General features: G+C 39.0%; 1 protein-coding gene across 4 annotated transcripts in view; it reads right to left on the bottom strand.

The window, feature by feature from the left end:
• LOC142335962 (uncharacterized) overlaps positions 1 to 20,440 on the bottom strand; it is a 98,084-nt gene that overhangs the window by 70,107 nt on the left and 7,537 nt on the right. Inside the window, exon 1 of one of the 4 annotated variants that reach the window (XM_075384381.1) lies at positions 14,599 to 14,608. The exons of the other annotated variants lie outside the window; for them this stretch is intronic. The gene's annotated coding sequence lies outside the window, so the exon portion shown is untranslated. Of the gene's footprint in view, positions 1 to 14,598; positions 14,609 to 20,440 lie in introns of those variants that run through there. 4 annotated transcript variants of the gene reach the window in all.

The raw sequence follows: 20,440 nt of genomic DNA, 5'->3' as shown, positions 1-20,440 counted from the left end.
AACGCCGGCACCACTCAATGCTTTGACCGTTCCCAACACTGCACTCATAGATCCTGCAACATCGCACGCCCCCGAACTTTCCGTCGCCACACCGTCGGATAATTGTTGGGACAACTTCCCGCCTCATCACGAGGTAACAGTGCGCGAAATATACCTCGAATTTGCCAAATAGAAGCCCTCGTTCTTCACGCTCAGTAAGAACAAGACAAGGGAACAGTTCGCCGAAGCCCTTCACAGTTTCCTCTCCCCGATTGCCATAAACACGGATGGATCCGATATATCTCTGACCCTCCGTGTGATACTTTCGCACCTAACCTTCGGTCCAACAAAGAACACAGACGAGTGATCGAACAATAAGGCCATCAAGCGTAGACTGCGTGCATGGCACAGCTGCAACTTCTCAGAATTGTTCTGTGAAGCGAAGGCAATCCAAATGAGAATGAATCCGAGGAACAAAAAGCAGCACTCTGACCCCAAGATGTTCAAAGATTTCATGTCTCGTGGAAAAGACAGTAATGCTATTCGCGTTCTTTCGGATGTGCATAAAGACGGCGTGCCCGCACCTACCGATCTCATAGACGGTAGAACCGTCCTCGAGATTTTACGCGACAAACATCCTGAAGGGCAACCCTTGGAGCATAACTGCATTCAGAGCGAACATCCACGCACGCTTCCCTACCACCCCGCTGTTTTCGGCAAAATCAGTGCCAGGCTTGTCCAAAAGCATGCATCAAAGACTCATGGCAGTGCCGGATCTTCAAGTCTCGATGCCGATGACTGGCGTAGACTACTTTCTGCTTTCAGGCAAGCCTCCACGAAGCTGTGCAAGATTGTTGCCAAGTTTGCCAAAAGGCTGGCCACTTCCATAATACCACCAGATGACTTGATTGCATACAATGGTTGTCGACTAAAGGCTCTAGATAAAAGTCCAGGCGTGAGACCTATTGGTGAAGTAATACGTCGCATCACCGGAAGTAACCGTCCACTTCATCAGGCAAGATTTAACATCCCTCAGCGGAAACATGCAGCTTTGCCTGGGCCAAAAATGCGCCATAGAACATGCCACACATTCAATTCGCCACAGTTTGATGACCTCGAAAACGAATTAATTCTACAAATTGATGCCAAAAACGCATTTAACGTGCTCAATAGACAAACAGCATTAGAGAGCGTAAAAGCTTTATGCTCATCTTTGCCTGTTGCCCTACAGAGTTCCTATAGCCACCCGTCTCATCTCTACAACGGTAAGTCTGCCCTTCTGTCTCAGGAGAGTACGGCACAAGGCGATCCCTTTGCGATGGCAATGTATGGAATCGCAATCCTACCCCTAAAAACAAGACTTCACAATGACTCCTTGACTTAAAAATGGTATGCTGATGATGGTAGCGTTGTCGGTAATTTTAAATATATCAGGGCACTCCTCGACTAACTCACTCAGCTTGGTCCCAAGTAAGGGTATCTTTTCAGTCCTCCGAAATGTCCGTTGATAATTAAGCCAGGAGGCGAGCGTCAAGCGTCATCGGTGTTTCAGAAACAAATATGGAAATCACGCAGGGCGCTCGAGTCTTGAGATCAGTTATCGGAAGCTCTGTGGCCAAAAACTTCCTGAACGATGTAAAAATTAAATACACAAAAAGTTTTGACAGACTTGGCCTATTTGCTCTCACCTCTCCCCAGAATGCCTATGCATGTTTGACGAAGGGGTTTCAACAGAATTTGAGTTTCCTCTTGCGTACAACACCTTCAGTTGACGGCGTTTTTGACAAGGTGGATGAGCGGCTTGGCCAAGTCATACCGAACATTGTCGGCAAAAAAAGTAATCCAAGAAGAAAGAGAATTTTTATCTCCACCTCTCAGAATGGGTGGGTTTAACATCGCCCTCCCACAAGATCTTCATAAAAATTTTGAGCAATTAATTGAACTACCAAGTCCATTGGCGTTTTTCAATAATGATTCATTCGAAATCTAACAATGTGAATTAGAACAAACCAAGATCAGTCTCAGACAGAAAGCAGACATGCAACGTGAACTCTTCTCGAGAAAATCCAGAATCGAAATCAATATACCAGAAACGAAATATACCATCCAGCTGGCCTCGGAGAAAGGAGCATCTAGCTGGCTTAACGCGCTTCCTTTATCAAAACATGGTTTCGACCTCACGAAGACTGAGTTTCGTGATGGAATAGCCCTTCGCTACACCTGGGAAGCAAAGAACACGCCGAACCTGATGAATGGCGTTTGCCACGATGTCCAGATAGAACCAAAACTTCAGTCACTCGATGGAGTCTCTTTCTCGAGTAATTTCACTTCTACTGATGATGACGCTCGACTGGATATCAAGGCAAACGGTCTCTGGGGCTCCCGCTTTACTCGCACTTTCTTTGATGTGAAGATTTTCAACGCCCATCCGAAGAGCTGCCCTAAAACCATAAAAGATGCATACAAATATCACGAGAGTATCAAGCAAAATAAGTAGGAAGAGCGAACCGGCGAAACCGAACACAGCAGTTTCAACGCACTGGCTTCTTCTTGCTCCAGCGGTGCTGGGCCATCAGCATCGCGCGTTGTGAAACAACTTGCAATAAAGATCAGCAAAAATTGCGGAAAGCCGTACGCCAACACCATAAGCTACATCCGAACGAAAATCAGCTTCGCACTTCTGAGGAGCTGTGTTCTCTGCTTGAAGAGATGTCGCGCCCTCAAGCCTCGTGTTCTCAGTGAGAATTCGATTAGCGTCGTAGTGGAGGAGGAAAGGCTGCACTGAGTGTTTGGCTGTTTAACTTATTTCCTTTGCTTATTCTTGATACTCCTTTTTTAAATTTAATCCTTCCATACCAGTTCCCTATGTGTGCTATATATGTAAATGTGCATTCCTTTCCATTTCTTTTTTATTTTTGTGACTGGGCCTTCTTTACACTGTCTGGAGGAGAACAGCTTAGAGTGCAGCATCCGGCTAAGTGCTACTCATCATCCCATATTTTCCTACCTATATCCATCGCTGCTGGATGGTCTACATGGCCCTTTATTTAAAGGTACAAAAAGATAAAATCCCTCGACCACATTAGCCTTCTTTATTTTGGTTGAGCCTGGATTTCATGGGAGTGGACGATGACAGATTTCTCTTAAGTGACCAAAGTGCTCGTAGTGCTTTGGAGTGAGGCCTGTTTGCATGATCATTCAAATTTAGCGTGTCTGATACAAAGATTCCCCAATCTTTTTGATTTTGTGCATTTTTATGTTTCACATTCACATTTTTTGATCAATTTGGACACAGAAATTTTTTTTGAAATTCAGTTTGTTACAATTGCTCTCGTGAAGATTCATCGCATTTACTTGACACTATTGGAAAAGGTTCGTTAGCTCATTTTCAAGTTCAACAGAGTTGTTGGCAATCACCTTGTAATCGTCTGCGTGTCCAAAACAGGAACTTTGTTCAATTACTTCCGGCAAGTCGTTGAAGTAGACTAAAAAGTGCAGGGGGCCTGAGCAACGACCCTTGCGGTACTCCATCGGTCACATCCCATTCAGTTGATAAACAATCGCCGACTCAGACATTATGTCTTCTGTTATCGAGATAATTCACGCTGACCATTAGCGTTTTCCCCTGAGTCCCAGCAGTTCAAGTTTCATTTTTAAACCGTCGTGTGGAACTCTGTCGAATGCTTTCTCAAAGTCTAAGCAAAACAGTTAGTCTTACAGTTAGTTGCTCGAGCAATTAGGGGTCATTGTCTCTGTAAATTTTGTCGAGGAAGAAGAGCATTTCAACTATGCAAGATCGGAGTTGTCCGAAACCGAATTGGGAGTCATGGAGAAATCTGCGGATTGCATTATAGAGGCAACCAAAAAACATTTTCTCTAAAACCTTGGAGGGATAGCACAAGCAATTTATCAGGCGGTAGAACATGATGGCAGTTTTATCATTTTCCTTGTGCACTGGAGCAATGACACTGCGGATTGCAATGGAGAAACCTGCGAATTGCATTGTAGAGGCAACCAAAAAAAATTTTCTCTAGAACCTTGGAGGGATAGCACAAGCAATTTATCAGGCGGTAGAACATGATGGCAGTTTTATCATTTTCTTTGTGCACTGGAGAAATGACACTAGTCTTCCAGTTGGGTAACTTTCCCTTGTTCAAACACGTCTTTAAGATGAGAAGTAGAGATTTGCTTAGCGTCGTTGCCACTTTTTTTAGGAATGTTTCCGATGCCATCTGGTCCTTTAGTTTTTCTTACATCTAATTTTGTCACCATTTCTTCAATTTGTTCGACTGTGCTATCTATTTCACTTAGTCCATTACTGCGAAACCGGTAACCAGCCACAATCTTGAGCAATGCCTTTGTTTTCATTTCCACTCGCTTAAAGTCAATGATCGGCTACAGGCTTGTAAAAACTATCTTCCTGTTCGCTGCCAATGTAACCGATACAGGGATTTGTATCGTGAAACCGATGACCGGCTACACCGTCCGAACCACTAATCTTGCACCCGTCAGCCTTGGGATTAAAATCACTTTGAAAAATTCGATTAAAGTGTTCAGCTTTATCAGCGTCATTTGTAGCTTTTTCTTCTGTAGGTACATTTCACAGGGAACGGCTGGCGCTTTTCTCAGCTTTCGAATTTATTTTTGTATTTTACTAAATTGGCGAGATTTGAATGTTTCATCCTCAAAAAGAGTTTGGTCACTTTAAGTTTCCAATTTTTGTTCGAACTCAAGCATCTTAACAATCATTTGATGTTTTCAGGTTTTAACAGCAAGATTCCGGGTGTTCTCTAGTTTCAGGCTATTGTTTTAATTCATTATTGAGTTAGTTTCGGTATTGGGTTACAGTTCTGGCACAGGCAAAAAAATCTCCAGCTACTTGTGTTGTTTCCGTCAATTTTGCAGAGGAAGTTTTGCAAATTGAGGTCGCTCAGTGATGTCCCTCAGGGCTCCATAATAAACCCGCTACTGTTTCTGCTTTTCATTAACAATTTGCCCGTGTCACTGCAGGACATACCAAGCTTTGCATATGCTGACGAATTTGAAGCATTGGTTTCCAGTCAAAGTGAACAGAAGTTCGTAACAGCAGAAAAAGGAAAATGGCTTCATGAAAGTCAAATGAACCCTAACATCAAGAAAACACACCCGCTCAAAATCAAAAGCAAATTAAGTGCCCGTCTTCTCGATAATAGTATTGAACCTTGCAAAGTGTGGAGACCTTAATTTGATACTAAATTTTACCTAACCTGGTATTCCAATTGTTATCAGAAATCAGCAAAAGCCATGAGTGCCCTCTTCCAAATTAACAGATCTTGCTGTAAATTGCTCTGATAAAACAAAACTCGACGCATACAATGGTTACATTGTTCCAATTGTTACCTATCTCTCTCAATCGTGGTGCCGAAACAGGCAAAACCTTCAGGAAAAAAGAACATATCCAAAAAATGGCGACCAAATGGATCTTGGCATCAAATGCTGCATAAAAAGACCAACTCCTAGAGCTTAATTTACTCCCTCTCTGCCTTTACATCGAAATGCACGGCTTCCTTTTTTTTTACTGGCGCTCCTCAGACACCAGTATGAAGTAAGAATTCAACCTGAATCTGATTAATCTGCTGAAACAACGCAACAAGCACAGAGAGGGGAATTCAAAGTTCCAAAAAGTCGGCTCCGCAAAACTGACGACAACCTTTTTCGACGAACCACAATTTTGTTCAACAAGGTCTGGCGAGTGTTAAAGGCTACGGAACGATCCTAAACAAAACTACACTGAAAAAAATCTACCATCGTTTCAAAATCAAAAGCAAATTAAAGGCCCGTCTTCTCGATAATAGTATTGAACCTTGCAAAGTGCAGAGACCTTTATTTGATACTAAATTTTAACCTAACCTGGTATTCCAATTGTCATCAGAGATCAGCAAAAGCCATGAGTGCCCTCTTCCAAATTAACAGACCTTGCTGTAAATTGCTCTGTTAAAACAAAACTCAACGCATACAATGGTTACATCGTTCCAATTGTTACCTATGACTCTCAATCGTGGTGCCGAAACAGGCAAAACCTTCAGGAAAAAAAAACATATCCAAAAAGTGGCGACCAAATGGATCTTGGCAACAAATGCTGCATAAAAAGACCAACTCCTAGAGCTTAATTTACTCCCTCTCTGCCTTTACATCGAAATGCACGGTTTCTTTTTTTTTACTGGCGCTCCTCAGACACCAGTATGACGTAAGAATTGAACCTGAATCTGATTAATCTGCTGAAACAATGCGACGAGCACAGAGAGGGGAATTCAAAGTTCCAAAAAGTCGGCTCCGCAAAACTGACGACAACTTTTTTCGACGAACCACAATTTTGTTCAACAACGTCTGGCGAGTGTAAAAGGCTACGGAACGATCCTAAGCAAAACTACACTGAAAAAAATCTACCATCGTTTCTTTGAAAAATTCTTCAATATAGACAACAATTGCACATAGAAAATCATGAACAGATGTGGACACTGCAATGCATTCGATAAACTAAAACTAAATTAAATTGGATTCTGTAAATGGGTGGAAACCCTTGAGCTCATTGCTCAAAACCCTTATCTACTACTACTACTACTTACTCGTGACTTTGACAGAACTGGATTTGAGAGTAATTGTTGATTTTGTTGAAAACTAGCTATTTTCTTTTTTTTTCAAACATGTAAATTTATAATATACCCCGAAATTTCAAATTTAGATGTCTTTACAAAAATCAGGACTAATTATTGAAATAATGAAAAATATACGTTATTTTTTTTTAGTAGTAGTAAGTCAGGTTGGTTCTCGTGATTCTGGCTTTTCTCCCGACTGGTTCTCCCGTACTGGAATCACTATGTTCAGTGAACACTCTGGGATCAACTCTCTTCAGCGCAAGCTGTAAATCTCAGTCAACAACGACAACAACAACAACAGGTAGACTGATTTCGTTAAGATGTTTAAAAGAATTGCTACTCTATGCCAAATATTTCATCGGTTTTATGTAGTCTGTTTTTCTGTCTTACAATCTCGTTGATCGTGCTTTGTTTTTTTCTCTTGTTTGCCTTGATATTGATTAAATTGCTTATTTTGATGTCGTACTTTCCAACAATAATCGAGTAGTACATTAAAAGATTTTGGAGTTCAGCGTAGAGTGACAATAGTAACAGTTCTGTTTCTGTGAGTTGCTTTTTGTAGTCAGGTTCAGACCAGCATATCCTTTTCGTGGCGTCATTTTGCAGTTTCTCAGTTAGCCAGTTAGCCTCAGGTCTGTTTTACTTGGATACCATGCCTGACAAACAAATGTGATTATGAGAACAATGAAGCCAATGTAAGCGTTGAGCCTGGATTTCATGTGAGTGGACGATGACAGACGGATTTTTTAAGTGACCACAGTGCTCTTAGTGCTTTGGAGTGACGCCTGTTTGAACATTCATTCAAATTTAGCGTTTCTGATACAAAGATTCCCAAATCTTTTTGATTTTGTGCATTTTTATGTTTCACATTCACATTTTTATGATCAATTTGGACACAGGAATTTTTTTGAAATTCAGTGTGTTACAATTGCTCTCGTGAAGATTCATCGCGTTTACTTGACACTATTGGATGAGGTTTGCTAGCTCATTTTCAAGTTCAGCAGAGTTGTCGGCAATCACCTTGTTATCGTCTGCGTGTCCAAAACAGGAACTTTGTTCAATTACTTCCGGCAAGTCGTTGAAGTAGACTAAAAAGTGCAGGGGCCTGAGCAACGACATTTGCGGTACTCCACCGGTCACATCCCGTTCAGTTGATAAACAATCGCCGACTCCGACTTTTTGTCTTCTGTTATCGAGATAATTCACACTGACCATTAGCGTTTTCCCCTGAGTCCCAGCAGTTCAAGTTCATTTTTAAACTGTCGTATGGAACTCTGTCGAATGCTTTCTCAAAGCCTAAGCAAAATAGAGTTAGTTGCTCGAGCAATTTGGGGTCATTGTCTCTGTAAATTTCGTCGAGGGAGAAGAGCATTTCAACTATGCAAGATCGGAGTTGTCCGAAACCGAATTGGAAGTCATGGAGAAATGTGCGGATTGCATTGTAGAGGCAACCAAAAAAAATTTTCTCTAGAACCTTGGAGGGATAGCACAAGCAATTTATCAGGCGGTAGAACATGATGGCAGTTTTATCATTTTCCTTGTGCACTGGAGGAATGACACTAGTCTTCCAGTTGGGTAACTTTCCCTTGTTCAAACACGTCTTTAAGATGAGAAGTAGGGATTTGCTTAGCGTCGGTGCCAATTTTTTTTAGAAATGTTTCCGATGCCATCTGGTCCTTTAGTTTTTCTTACATCTAATTTCGTCACCATTTCTTCAATTTGTTTGACTGTGCTATCTATTTCACTTAGTCCATTACTGCGAAACCGGTAACCGGCCACAATCTTGAGCAATGTCTTTGTTTTCATTTCCACTCGCCTAAAGTCGATGATCGGCTACAGGCTTGTAAAAACTATCTTCCTTTTTGCTGCCAATGTAACCGATACAGGGATTTGTATCGTGAAACCGATGACCGGCTACACCGTCCGAACCACTAATCTTGCACCCGTCAGCCTTGGGATTAAAATCACTTTGAAAAATTCCATTAAAGTGTTCAGCTTTATCAGCGTCATTTGTAGCTTTTTCTTCTGTAGGTACATTTCACAGGGAACGGCTGGCGCTTTTCTCAGCTTTCGAATGTATTTTTGTATTTTACTAAATTGGCGAGATTTGAATGTTTCATCCTCAAAAAGAGTTTGGTCACTTTAAATTTCCAATTTTTGTTCGAGCTCAAGCACCTTAACAATCATTTGATGTTTTTAGGTTTTAACAGCAAGATTCCGGGTGTTCTCTAGTTTCAGGCTAATGTTTTAGTTCATAATTGAGCTTGTTTTGGTATTGGGTTACAGTTCTGGCACCGGAAAAAAAATCTTCAGCTAGTTGTGTTGTTTCCGTCAATTTTGCAGAGGAAGTTTTGCAAATAGAGGTCGCTTAGTGATGTCCCTCAGGGCTCCATAATAAGCCCGCTACTGTTTCTGCTTTTCATTAGCAATTTGCCCGTGTCACTGCAGGACAAACAGAGCTTTGGATATGCTGACGACTTTGAAGCATTCGTTTCCAGTCAAAATGAACAGAACTTCGTACCAGTAGAAATGGGAAAATGGCTTCATGAAAATCAAATGAACCCTAACATCAACAAACACACTCGCTCAAAATCAAAAGCAAATTAAGTGCCCGTCTTCTCGATAATAGTATTGAACCTTGCAAAGACCAGAGACCTTTATTTGATACTAAGTTGCAACCTAACCTGGAATTCCAATTGTCATCAGAGATCAGCAAAAGCCATGAGTGCCCTCTTCCAAACTAAGAGACCTTGCTGTAAATTGCTCTGTAAAAACAAAACTCGACGCATACACTGGTTACATTGTTCCAATTCTTACCTTTGCCTCTCAATTGTGGTGCCGAAACAGGCAAAACCTTCAGGAAAAAGAACATATCCAAAAAGTGGCAACCAAATGCATCTTGGCATCAAATGCTGCATAAAAAGACCAACTCCTGGAGCTTAATTTACTCCCTCTTTGCCTTTACATCGAAATGCATGGCTTCCTTTTCTTACTGGCGCTCCTCAGACACCAATATGACGTAAGAATTCAACATGAATCTAATTAATCTGCTGAAACAACGGGAAAAGCACAGAGAGGGGAATTCAAAGTCCCAAAAAGTCGACTCCGCAAAACTGACGACAACTTTTTTCGACGAACCAAAATTTTGTTCAACAACGTCTTGCGAGTGTACAAGGCTACGGAACGATCCTAAACAAAACTACACTGAAAATAATCTACCATCGTTTCTTTGAAAAATTCTTCAATGTAGACAACAATTGCACATAGAAAATCATGAACAGAAGTGGACACTGCATTGCATTCGATAAACTAAAACAAAATTAAATTGGATTCTGTAATTGGGTGGAAACCCTTGAGCTCATTGCTTAAAATTCTTATCTACTACTACTACTACTACTTACTGGTGACTTTGTCAGAACTGGATTTGAGAGTAATTGTTGATTTTGTTGAAAACTAGCTATTTTCTTTTTTTTTTCAAACATGTAAATTTATAATATACCCCAAAATTTCAAGTTTAGATGTCTTTACAATAATCAGGACTAATTATTGAAATAATGAAAATTATACGTTATTTTTTTTAGTAGAAGTAGGTCAGGTTTGCGGCTTTATGCCGGGGATGTTGTTGGTACCTCTTTTGTATCTTCAGTGGACAATGAGTTAGTTATGCGCGTTGCAGTTTCTACAAAAGCAGAATGTTCTCGAGTTGCATAAGTTATGTTCAATGTAGTGCTTGTTAAAAAATTTCCAGTTGGTTCTCGTGATTATAGCTTTTCTCCCGATTGGTTCTCCCTTACTGGAATCACTATGTTTAGTGAACACTCTGGGATCAACTCTCTTCAGCGCAAGCTGTAAATCTCAATCAACAACGACAACAACAACAACGACAACAACAACAACAACAACAACAACAACAACAACAACAACAACCACAACAGGTTGACTGATTTCAATAAGATGTTTAAAAGAATTGCTACTCTATGCCAAATATTTCATCGGTTTTATGTAGTCTGTTTTTCTGTCTTACAATCTCGTTGATCGTGCTTTGTTTTTTTCTCTTGTTTGCCTTGATATTGATTAAATTGCTTATTTTGATGTCGTACTTTCCAACAATAATCGAGTAGTACAGTAAAAGATTTTGGAGTTCAGCGTAGAGTGACAATAGTAACAGTTCTGTTTCTGTGAGTTGCTTTTTGTAGTCAGGTTCAGACCAGCATATCCATTTCGTGGCGTCATTTTGCAGTTTCTCAGTTAGCCAGTTAGCCTCAGGTCTGTTTTACTTGGATACCATGCCTGACAAACAAACGTGATTATGAGAACATTGAAGCCAATGTAAGCGTTGAGCCTGGATTTCATGTGAGTGGACGATGACAGACGGATTTTTTAAGTGACCACAGTGCTCTTAGTGCTTTGGAGTGACGCCTGTTTGAACATTCATTCAAATTTAGCGTTTCTGATACAAAGATCCCCAAGTCTTTTTGATTTTGTGCATTTTTATGTTTCACATTCACATTTTTATGATCAATTTGGACACAGGAATTTTTTTGAAATTCAGTTTGTTACAATTGCTCTCGTGAAGATTCATCGCGTTTACTTGACACTATTGGATGAGGTTTGCTAGCTCATTGTCAAGTTCAGCAGAGTTGTCGGCAATCACCTTGTTATCGTCTGCGTGTCCAAAACAGGAACTTTGTTCAGTTATTTCCGGCAAGTCGTTGAAGTAGACTAAAAAGTGCAGGGGCCTGAGCAACGACATTTGCGGTACTCCACCGGTCACATCCCGTTCAGTTGATAAACAATCGCCGACTCCGACTTTTTGTCTTCTGTTATCGAGATAATTCACACTGACCATTAGCGTTTTCCCCTGAGTCCCAGCAGTTCAAGTTCATTTTTAAACTGTCGTATGGAACTCTGTCGAATGCTTTCTCAAAGCCTAAGCAAAATAGAGTTAGTTGCTCGAGCAATTTGGGGTCATTGTCTCTGTAAATTTCGTCGAGGAAGAAAACCATTTCAACTATGCAAGATCGGAGTTGTCCGAAACCGAATTGGGTGTCATGGAGAAATCTGCGGATTGCATTGTAGAGGCAACCAAAAAAATTTTCTCTAGAACCTTGGAGGGATAGCACAAGCAATTTATCAGGCGGTAGAACATGATGGCAGTTCTATCATTTTCCTTGTGCACTGAAGCAATGACACTAGTCTTCCAGTTGGATGACTTTCCCTTGTTCAAACACGTCTTTAAGATGAGTAGTAGAGATTTGCTTAGCGTCGTTGCCACTTGTTTTAGGAATGTTTCCGATGCCATCTGGTCCTTTAGTTTTTCTTACATCTAATTTCGTCACCATTTCTTCAATTTGTTCGACTGTGCTATCTATCTCACTTAGTCCATTACTGCGAAACCGGTAACCGGCCACAATCTTGAGCAATGTCTTTGTTTTCATTTCCACTCGCTTAAAGTCGATGATCGGCTACAGGCTTGTAAAAACTATCTTCCTGTTCGCTGCCAATGTAACCGATACAGGGATTTGTATCGTGAAACCGATGACAGGCTACACCGTCCAAACCACTAATCTTGCACCCGTCAGCCTTGGGATTAAAATCACTTTGAAAAATTCGATTAAAGTGTTCAGCTTTTTCAGCGTCATTTGTAGCTTTTTCTTCTGTAGGTACATTTCACAGATTCCGGGTGTTCTGTAGTTTCGTCATTACCTTAGAACTGGCTGGTGTCACCCATGGTGGAAGACTTGCTCTGTGAGCAGTTATTTCGAGTACATTTTCAAGAAACAGTTGGTCAAACGATTGGTACCATTGTTCTAGTAGCTCATCAACGCTGCTAAAGCAGAAAGGATGAAATGGGTTGTTTATTCCATTCTATGCGGTTGTAAGCATTATTAGTATGTTTTACATTTGGTTTCTGTTGATTATGATAGAAAGTTGTACTGGTGAACTCTAGGTGGTCGGAGCACTTCTTTCCTTTCAATTTGCAGTTTTGCGTCACTCCTGAATAAATTGATGACCTGATCCAAAATTGAATTTCAATTATTAGGAAAATGTCGAATTGCTTAACGTTCCTTATTTGATCTTCAGACCACTTGTTGGAACTTATTGTTTCGGATTAGGTGAAATCATTTCTTCGCGTATTCGCCACTAGAGTACATGTTAGACCACTTTGAGCTTGGAAGGTTTATGTCACCAGACATTCTTACAGACCGACAGAAGCTTTCGTCAGTCTTGACTAATCTTGAAAAATCTTGATTCCGCTGTTTTCCCCTTGACTGGTACTGTTGATAAAAATGACCATGTTATTAAAGCATTGCATGAGCAGTGGCAAACTGCGCACCTTTAGCCAAACACAAAAGTTTCTGTTTTGCATTTAACTCAAAAACAATTTTGTCAAGCAATAATATTAGCAGCCTTCAATGTAACTTATTTCAAAGAAACCTAAAATAAAACCACTCCTCCCCTACACTGTAGGATACCAGCTGGTCCATAGTTTGACCTAAAAATTTGACCATAGATTTGGACATAAAAATTTGTCCTTAAATTTAATGAGGCCAAAAATTCTCCAGATGCTTGTGTTTTGTTTCTCTTTTTTGCCTAGGAGGTATTGCCAATAGAGGTCACTTACTCGTAATTTCTGCTTAACTGTATCTAGAATATTTGTTAATTTTTTGTTCTTTTTGTTCTTTTTGTTCTTGGAAAAATAGCAAGCTTCTTGACGAGAGTTTTCGTAGGTCCAGCTTGATAGTTTTCTGAAAAAAAAATTGATTTTGCTGTCTTTCTCCTGCCTGTTAAATTTGCTGTTATAAAAGATGATCAGGTTAGTAAAGTTTTGCATGAGCAACCGACAAACAGCACGTTTACCTTCCCAGAAAAATTAAACGACACATGAATCCCTAGATCTTTCACTGTCGCTGAGTTTTGAAGTTGGACATTCATTCGTTTGAAGAAATTATCTTTACCCTTGAAGGTAAACTTTTATCCATGGCCAGATCCATGGCCAGATCTGGCCATCCATGGCCAGATCCATTTTATTCATTCCCACCCATTTTTGGATTGAGTTCGGGTCTTCTTTTACATCCCAAGTTTCTCTTCCAGTTGCCAATATATGAAGCTCATAAGCGAAATGGAGAAGATCTGGAAACATGAGGGCTTCTGTCAACTAAAATTAACATCAATTTTCCCTTCACCAGTTTTTGTCTGACGCTTTCAACTGGATGAACAATTGAATAAACGCAACATGAAAAACGCTAATTGACTTATGAAGACGTCGTCTCAGGAAATCCCTGGACCATACTGTTTTAACAAATTACGATTCAGATCTGATTGGCTGAGAATTGGACAATAGCTTCATAAATTAATCAAAAATATCAGTTCCGAAGACACAAATGCCTGCGGATAATTGTTATCAAGTAATTGCAGAATGTCTAAACGTCTCAAATTCTAAAATGACTGCAAAACGTGGACTGATATTCGCGTAAACACTCTTGAAACGAAAACTCAAACAACATTTTCAGATTTCACGTGCCGTTTCAGGTTAGCCATAAAAATGAAGAAAGTGGTGAAGCAAATAAAATGCCATGAAAAGGTCATGGAAAAAACGAAGTGACTCAGTCACTAGATAAGATAAAGTTAACAAACCAGTCCAGCTTCAATTTAGTACTATCAAAGCTGATTTTCACTGAAGTTATCAGCGGCTTTTCGCTGTTTTTCCCTTGCCTGGTACTGTTAATAAAAATGATCATGTTATTAAAGCATTGCATGAGCAGTGGCAAACTGCGCACCTTTAGCCAAGCACAAAAGTTTCTGTTCTGCATTTAACTCAAAAACAATTTTGTCAAGCAATAATATTAGCAGCCTTCAATGTAACTTATTTCAAAGAAACCTAAAATAAAACCCCTCCTCCCCTACACTGTAGGATATCAGCTGGTCCATAGTTTGACATAAAAATTGGACCATAAATTTGGACATAAAATTTTGTCCATAAATTTAATAAGGCCAAAAATTCTCCAGATGCTTGTGTTTTGTTCATCATTTTTGCCGAGGAGGTACTGCCAATAGAGTTCACTTACTCGTAATTTCTGCTTAACTGTATCTAGAATACTTGTTGATTTTTGTGGAAAAATAGCAAGCTTCTTGACGAAAGTTTTCGTAAGTCCTGCATAATAAGTTTCGGAAAAAAATTTGTTTTGCTGTCTTTCTCTTGCTTGTTAAGTTTGCTTGTATTACTGGTGATCAGGTTATTAAAGTATTGCATGAGCAACTGACAAACAGCACGTTTACCTTCCCAGAAAAATTAAACGACACCTGAATCCCTAGATCTTTCACTGTCGCTGAGTTTTGAAGTTGGACATCCATTCGTTTGAAGGAATTATCTTTACCCCTGAAGGTAACTTTTTGCATTTATCCAAGGCCAGATCCATGTTATTCATTCCCGCCCATTTTTGGATTGAGTTCAGGTCTTCTTTTACATCCGGAGTTTCTCTTCCAGTTGCCAATATAGAAAGCTCATAAGCGAAACGGAGAAGAGCTGTCAACTAATATTAACAACATTTTTCCCTTCACCGATTTTTGTCTGACGCTTTCAACTGGATGAACAATTGAATAAACGCAAAATGAAAAACGCGAACTGACTTATGAAGACGTCGTGTCGGGAAATCCCTGGACCATACTGTTTTAATAGATTACGATTCAGATCTCATTGGCTGAGACTTGGACAATGGCTTCATATATTTTTCAAAATTATCAGTTCCGAAGGCACAAATGCCTGCAAATAATTGTTATCATGTAATTGTAGAATGACTAAACGTCTCAAATTCTAAAACGACTGCGAAACGTGGACTGATATTCGCGTAAACACTCTTGAATTGAAAACTCAAATAAAATTTTTCAGATTTCACGTGCGGTTTCAATGCAGCCATAAAAATGAAGGTGATGAAGCAAGTAAAAATGCTATGAAAAAGCCATGGAAAAAAAGAACTCAGTCACTAGATAAGATAAAGTTAAAAAACCAGTCCAGCTTCAATTTAGTACTATCAAAGCTGAACTTCACTGAAGTTATCAGCAGCCTCGAACCAGGAACATGTTGACCAGAAAAAGCGCTGAAAGAACCTGGTTCTCCTCAGGACAAAGCCAGACAGCGAGAACACTGAAAAATTTGACAATTGTCGGGTTTCCGAAAATGCAGAACCCTTGATTAGGAACACAAAAATTTGAGTGTCAGAGAATTGACAATCAAAATAAAGAAGTCAAACAGCTCCTTTGAAGAAAATGCTAGCCAGAAAAATGGGGACTTCTAAAGAAAGCAAAGGGCCTAAAAGAAAATGAACTATTCAAATAAGTTTTATATTTAATTACGTGGTTGCATAGAACACAAAACTGAGAATTACGTGCACCATTAATCATCAGAACTATCTAATATTAGCACAGCAGATCGAGGAATTTAGACTAAATATAATTGAAGCATATTTTCCACCGAAACTCGATTTGGAGACAATATAACAAGCACTTACCGCAACGTTTCAATGCTGCCAATGCAATGCACGTATGATATTGGGCAGCATTGTCAATTGCAGACTCAACTCAAGGGAAAAAGGCAACTGTAATTTTTTTTCATTAACTGGATTAATCATTGTAATAACGACAATAAAGAAATATTGTACAAATTTCAGCAAGGTAAAAGCGTTATCGATTTAGTTTTGTAAGCAAGGAATTCCTAGAACACCTTAACGAGATACAAATCACCAATTATTTCTTAGCAAAACACAAACAGGTTTTTGCAGCTTTAACCTAAAAGGCAGACAAGCTGTAGCTGAAAACAGAAAAAGCAAGTGCGTAATTTCGATGTTTAACAATTGAACGAAAGAAAGAAAAATGATAAAATTTACATGATTGCATCACAAGAGACACCTCATAAGGCGAGTTCTCATAGGCTATTCATGAATTGGCTACCTTTCTGCCATCAAGAGAAGCTTGAAACAGATCGAGAAAGTTTCCTAATCAGAAAAACGGAGTCGGAAAGAAGAACGGTTTGGAAGACAATGAAATCAAAAAAGTTTGATTAAACTATCCGGAATTACAATTTCAAATAAGGAATCAAATTTCCAAGGTCTATTAAAAGCTGAGAGAAATAACACTGGAAGAAATAATTGAGAAAGCTTTAAAGTTAGAAACCGGTAAAGCAGCGGGAGAAGAAGGAATAACGATCATATGTATTAATTTAGGTTTTTAGCAATGTCAAAGATACATATTCTATTTACCTAACCTCTGCTTTGCGGATCATAGTGAACTCTGAATTTAGAGGTTATTATATATTAAACCACTTTATAAAGGCAAAGGCAGCAAAACAGATCCAAATTTCTACAGATGCATTTGCTTGTTATGTTGCATGTACAAATTGTTCACGGGTATTGTTTACCACCAATTGCGAACATGGATGGAGCTAAATCTAATTTTGCCATCAAGCCAATATGGTTTCAGACAGAAACTTTCAACAATCAACAAATTTTTACACTTCAAAAGAGCAGTCAAGCATAACATTAGCTGCAATGGCAAATTCTATACCTGCTTCATTGACTACGAAAAAGCACTAGACTTCGTAAATAGGAAACTGCTAATTACAAAGTTGAAAAATCTGGGGCTTCAAAGGAACAGGCTACGGTGCCAAGATGCAATTTCCAGCATATACATGATGGAGAATTCCTTTCAAATAATATTTAACAGAAAACAGGAGTAGCCAAAGGAGACAAATTCTCACCACTTTTATTTTGTTAATTTATAGCTGACCTATATTTTGAGTTGAATGTAAGGGGCTATATCTTATATTTTACGCTGGTGACTTAGTATTTGGGAACAACAAAGTTTGAATAATCGAACACGTACTGTAACAGGAATTTTTGAAAGCAATGGAAACAAAACAAATTGCTTAATATTCAGAAGAGGTTGCCCTTTAGCTGTCGATGAAGTATTCTATTTATTGGTTACAGAAATTGAATAAATTAACACCTTCTATTATCTAGTTTTAAGGTTTTCAAGCAAGTTATCCCCCGTCATCAATTGAAGCATCTAATAAAAAAAGCTTATAAGTCAGTTGCTTCAAAAAACCAAAAACTAACTCTGCAAAAAGTCAGCTTCAACTCAGCTCAAAAATTTTCAATTCAGTTGTTTTCCAACCTCAACCTACGTACTAGAAAAGTACGTCGATGAAAAAATTTAAATCAAAATAAAACAGCATTTTCGGAAAACAGAAGCTGGTTTTTGGAAAAGTTGGTGGGGAGTGAGCAAGTACAACTCAACCACAACTCTCTTAAATAAGTCGATTATTCAAGATATACAGCGATTAAAAGACTGCACGCCAAAACACAGGAGAATAATTGGCAAGTTCTATGAGAATGGACTGCACAAAAATTTTGATTTATGGAATGTTGTTAGCAATGGGAGGAAAAACTGTGTATGTAGCTTTTGAGAAAAAAATTTTTATCAACCGATTATATTCTCTTTTGTAATAATTTTCTCAACTTAACACCTTGGCATCTTCTCTATTCTTCTCGGTTTTCAAACAGTGTTGGGGAGAGTAACTCTTTACTTAGTTTTTTCCATACTTTTTGTAAAGATCAATATTGGAAATTGGAAAATTTCTTCTATTCATGATTATACTTATGGATTTGATTTCTATATTCATATAATCAAGCGAAGTTCTTTGTTTTTAATCATAACAGCACTTAGTTTTTATTGGGGTTCATTCAAGAAAAATTTGGTTGGAAATTACTGATCAGAATTTTTCCTCAAAAATTGCATCTTTTCCGGTACTTTGTCTGCAACTCGAAGCTGTGCAATTATCACATTCAGGTGGTCGGAGCCAGTCAATAATGGATGTGAACCCCGAGCGATAATGCAGGACCTAGCTTACTGTTTTCTAAAATCATACTGTCTAATAAGTATCACCAGGAGCGACAGGCAGTATAGTCAGTCAAAAGGACTTGTCATCACAAAATACCGGGCATTCTCAACAATTCAAAAGAATGAATTCAACAACAGCGAAGGAGTTCAACAATAACGATTATAGACTGAGTGACTGGAGAAATGCAAAAAACAAGCTGCACTACAAACATCAGTTGAAAATATTTTTCAGAAAAACTTTACAAAAAGAATCTCGTCAAAAGTGGTTTTTTTGTTAACAGTACCCAATACACAAGCCGCATTAGCAATTGGGATAGCAAGGGAGATTCTCTGTTTCAAAAAACTGTCAACTCCAGGCTCATTATTCATAATACAGAGGGGCTTACATAAGTATTTCCAAAACTGTGGACGGTTCGCACACCTTTGGACTTCAAACGCTAAAGGCTGAAAGAAATAAACTTTTTCAGCCAGACCTTTATACTTGACATTCGTCCTCTCCTCTGTTTCCCATGTAGCTTGTAGCAATTCCATGGTTACCAACAGGCCATCAGAGAAACGACTGGTGGCCAAAACATCCACCACAGTTAGTTCCCTCACAATTTGCTTGCTTTGTTTCCAGGGTACAAGAATCATAGCATCAGGCCTTTTGTTGTCGGTTCTGTAGAGATAAGCTGATTCTAAGACAGAAGGAACACGAAATGAGGCTAAAGTTTGCATAAACAGGTGGTTCAAATTACCGTGATGTGAGAATCTTCTTGCACTTGCTACACAGAAAAAACCATGCAGAACCGAGGCTCCACTTTTTTATCACAAACACATAAGTGAGGCTCGCAAAATTTTGTACCCAAGCAATTTCCTACAGAAAATCTCAACGGATGATTTGACAATATAAGATTAAGGTTTTTTGCAAGATATTATATTTAGCCATTATGACGCACACTTATCTGGATAGGTGTTTGACCGTTTCGCTCCGTCCTCACCTAATTTTGGCAACAAATCGGTAAGAACATTTTGATACATAACCTTAGACCATTTTCTATGATATTTGTTTTCTGGTGCTTCGCAGGTTGCTGTTGCTGCATACCACTCTTCCAGACCCCAATTGAACATTTTTTTGTCCACAATTCTTTGTCTCCGAACTCCTCTCCAAATTTCTGTTCAAGTGCTTTACGGACACTTACTGCTGAAGCTACAAAAGCGGGAAAAGCAATTAGATGCACAGAAGAAACACCGAAAACAATCTTTGAGGGCGGTAGAACTGACAGAATGAACAGAGTATCAGTGAAACATTCATTTGTTACTTTGCCTAATGCTTTTTTCAAAACATCATCATACTGTTTCGGTAGGTCTTTTTCAGCAAAACAGGTACTTGTTCTCACAAAATACAACAATCTCGGCAAGCTAAAACAATTGTGCATTGGTAAAAAACATAATGTGCGTCTAGATGTTCAACAGTATTTGATATTTTATGAAGGTCTTCGATTTTAGTAGACAAAAGATTGCGCTTAACTGCATCTTCAAGCGGGCAACTAAAATAACAAGCTGGTCTTTAGCTGTAACTTCTATACCCGGAAACACTTTTTGAAAATGTTGCAGAATTGTGTTATGTTGGAAGAAGGTAAGATTTGCCAAAAACAGAGCTCATATTTTGCAAAATTTAGACACAAACCAAGATCTTTTTCTGAGTTCAAAATCCGCTAAGGATCTTTCAACACAATTTTGAAATCATCGGCTAAGTTGCCATCATCTAAGTGACATTCATTTATAAAGTTTTGACTGCATATCATTCACAAGTGTTTGAATTGTCTGTGCAAAAAAGGGTGGGGCCTCAGGATTCCCCTGCTGCGTCTCATCTACAGTTGAGACGATTGTATTGCCGTAAACCAGGAAACTAGGCTTTCTGTAGGCTGAAAGAAGAAAAGCGTACACAC

Source organism: Convolutriloba macropyga, chromosome 3 (genome assembly GCF_964194025.1).
Source record: "Convolutriloba macropyga chromosome 3, txConMacr16.3, whole genome shotgun sequence".
NCBI lineage: Eukaryota > Metazoa > Xenacoelomorpha > Acoela > Convolutidae > Convolutriloba > Convolutriloba macropyga.
Note: the sequence above shows the minus strand (reverse complement) of the source record. Positions and strands in the feature narration are given on the sequence as shown.